This window comes from Octopus bimaculoides, chromosome 20 (assembly GCF_001194135.2).
Source record: "Octopus bimaculoides isolate UCB-OBI-ISO-001 chromosome 20, ASM119413v2, whole genome shotgun sequence".
Classification (NCBI taxonomy): domain Eukaryota; kingdom Metazoa; phylum Mollusca; class Cephalopoda; order Octopoda; family Octopodidae; genus Octopus; species Octopus bimaculoides.
The window spans coordinates 38468492-38469198 of NC_069000.1; the positions used below are offsets into that span (position 1 = coordinate 38468492).

General features: G+C 44.8%; 1 long non-coding RNA gene across 1 annotated transcript in view; it reads left to right on the plus strand.

Annotated features, from left to right (window-relative positions):
* The first annotated feature begins 13 nt into the window (after positions 1–13).
* Positions 14–707, plus strand: part of LOC106867840 (uncharacterized) — a 1664-nt gene continuing 970 nt past the window's right edge. The window contains exon 1 of the long non-coding RNA XR_008266324.1: positions 14–671. This is a non-coding gene — a long non-coding RNA (uncharacterized LOC106867840). The remainder of the gene's footprint in view (positions 672–707) is intronic.

A 707-nucleotide genomic window follows, 5' to 3' on the forward strand; every position in this document is an offset into this window, starting at 1 on the left:
AACAATTCTTAACCCTTTTGATACCAACTTGGCTGAAACCGCTTCTGGCTCTGTGGTACAAATGTCTCGTTTTCAAAAGTTCTGAATTAAAATCTTCCACCAAACCTCAGCCATAATTGATGTTCTTAACACTAGCTGAATGATAACTAAGTTATTTTAGCAAATCCTTTGTTGTGCTGGTGGCACGTAAAAGCACCCAATACACTCTTGGAGTGGTTGGCATTAGGAAGAGCATCCAGCTGTAGAAACTCTGCCAGATCAGATTGGAGCCTGGTGCAGCCATCTGTATGGCACCTTGATCAAGTATCTTCTACTATAGCCTCAGGACCACCAAAGCCTTGTGAGTGGATTTGGTTGACAAAAACTGGAAGAAGTCTGTCTGTGTTTGTCCCCTGCCAGTGTTGGTGTGTACATGTCTCTGTAAGCTAGTGGTTCAGCAAAAGAGACTGATAAAATAAGTACTGAGGTCGATTCATTTGACTAAATGTTTTTCAAAGTGGTGCCCCAGCATGGCAGCAGCCCTAATGACCGAAATGAGTAAAAGATTGTGTGTAAATTTCATATTCTTGCAGCTGACTACGAGCGTAACCAGGAGGAGGAGAGGGATCAAAGGTCACAAGTAACACATGGTACAAAGCGGAAACGTGAGAGCAGCAGCGGAGGAGGAGGAGGTAGCCGCAACAAACGCAGCAGCGGAGGAGGAGGAG